This window comes from Macrobrachium rosenbergii, chromosome 54 (genome assembly GCF_040412425.1).
Source record: "Macrobrachium rosenbergii isolate ZJJX-2024 chromosome 54, ASM4041242v1, whole genome shotgun sequence".
Lineage (NCBI taxonomy): Eukaryota > Metazoa > Arthropoda > Malacostraca > Decapoda > Palaemonidae > Macrobrachium > Macrobrachium rosenbergii.
Window position 1 is genome coordinate 20,545,103 of NC_089794.1, and position 2,500 is coordinate 20,547,602.

The window sequence follows — 2,500 nt, forward strand, 5'->3', positions numbered from 1 at the left end:
TACCTGATTCGACATTATCGGGACGCTTCGTCAAATAGAAATCCTTTTTTTAAACTTATCGTTGCGTTTACTTGACTCGACACTATCGGAAAGTTTGAAAGCTTATCGTGCAATCAAACGCTTCGTCAAATAGAAATAACTTTTTAAATTTATCGTTGCGGTTACTTAACTCGACTCTATCGGAAAGTTTGAAAACTTATCGCGTAATCTAACGCTTCGTCAAATAGAAATAACTTTTTTGACTTATCGTTGCGGTTACTTGACTCGACATTATCGGAAATTTTGAAACATCGCGTAATCTAACGCTTCCTCAAATATAAATAACTTTTTTGACTTATCGTTCGTTTACCTGACTCGACATTATCGGGACCTCTCAGAGATTGCAGCGTAATCGAACGCCTCGTCAAAACTATCGTGCACTGAGGTAAGGATTCTCTTTACTTCACGGATTAATATCGTCATCGTACAGGGGAATTATAATTCTTGGTTATGGAGTTTTAAAACTTGTATTCGATGATTGGCGGAAATTTGAGGAGGAGAGACTGGAGGAGTTGGACAGCCAAAACAGGATAAGCCCATGATTTGAGTGTGTATATGTGTGTGTGTGTGTGTGTGTGTGTGTGAGAGAGAAAGAGAGATAGAGAGAGAGAGAGAGAGAGAGAGAGAGAGAGAGAGAGAGAGAGAGAGAGAGAGAAAGAGATAGTACATAGTCTTTCGTTTCTTTAAGAAGACTGCGACCCACCAAAGTCAGCTAAGTACATGCTACATAATTCACCGCTACGGTAAAGAAAGTCACAATTTTGTTTTTAAAAAAAACAGCCCCCACCCAAAGGATCGATCTTGGTGTTTCTCGCTCGTGAGATGGTCCTTGTAATCACTTGACCACGGTTGATATATGACTGTTGCTACTGTCATTCCTAGACCAGGGGCACAGGTTCATAATAATATTTTAGCTAGACAAAGCCGGAGGAGTTGGCCAGCCAGTGGAGGGACCCAAGATATATTCTAATCGGCAACTGTCTCAGTTTATATATATATATATATATATATATATATATATATATATATATATATATGTATTATATATACATATAATTTACACATACATATATATATATATATATATATATATATATATATATATATATATATATATGTAATATATATAAATATATATTTAAGGATATGTTGAATTTAATCGAACCATAATCTCTCATTAGAGTCATTATCAGTTCCAAAATGATGTGTAATTTATCCTTAGATATAAAGCACAAGAGAATAGGAAATATTTTCAATTAGTAACTGGGAAATCTTATGGTTTTCAGCAACATTTCGGGATGAGGTTGCTAGTCCCACGCCCCTCGGAGCCTAGATGCAATCCGCTGACGCCGAGTGGCTGTCAGGTTTGTAATTAATTGCATAGGTCAGCAGGTGTACTAAGGATTTTTCAAGAAGCGATTTTGTATTGCTATTCCCACCACCCACGCACCTATATATATATATATATATATATATATATATATATATATATATATATATATATATATATATATATATATATATATATACGTATAGGTCTCTTTTTTTGTCCTATGGATCACTACATACTAGGAAATACTTCCTTCCCTAAATATATATCCCATCTATAAAAAAAAACAGAGTGCGTGATTTTGCCCAATCTATCCTACGCGACATATCCTATGTATAAATAAGTTCGTGACATATTTATTTCCTCCCTTTTCAATAATAAAATTAATACAAATAACCGTTCCTCGTATTCGATACAGCTGCACCCACTTACGGAGAGAATAAATACGGCACATACGATTGTTCATACACGGGAACCGAACTACAGTGCGATAGAATTATTTTGTCACCGGCTGAGCGATGACCAATGGGAGACCAGCTCCCCCGTGGCACGGACGCTGATTGGCCAACGGTTACGCTGTTGCCTCTGACGTCATCGGCGATGCGTGGGAGGGCGGTGGCATTCGAACGAGTTCCGGATCGCCTTCGGAATCTACTTTCGGAGTTGAATTCCGCCTCTAATTCTCGGCCGTGGCAGAATTTGCCAGTCGCGGAAAGTGAAATGAATTAGTTGTCTCTTCTAAGTAGCCGTATTCCTTAATCTCCATTTCGTTCGGAAGGGTGCACAGCAGTTTAAAGGGTTTGCGTCGGAAGTTAAACCCACAGGCGAAGCTGAAGTCGAAGTCGGGTCTTCGTCGAACACTCGGGTTATGTAAGTACAGTACAAACGGTAAGACATTCTTCATGCTTGAATATGAATTATTCTGGTGGTCGACTATCATAATAGTAGAAGTAGTTTCAGCATACTGTGCTGAAAATAATTCATGCTTAGAATTCTGTATAATTATAGACCAACTATTATTATTATTATTATTATTATTATTATTATTATTATTATTATTATTATTATTATTATTATTGATTAGAAGTATGATGCATATTCATGGTAATGTAGTGCAATTGCGGCTAAGCT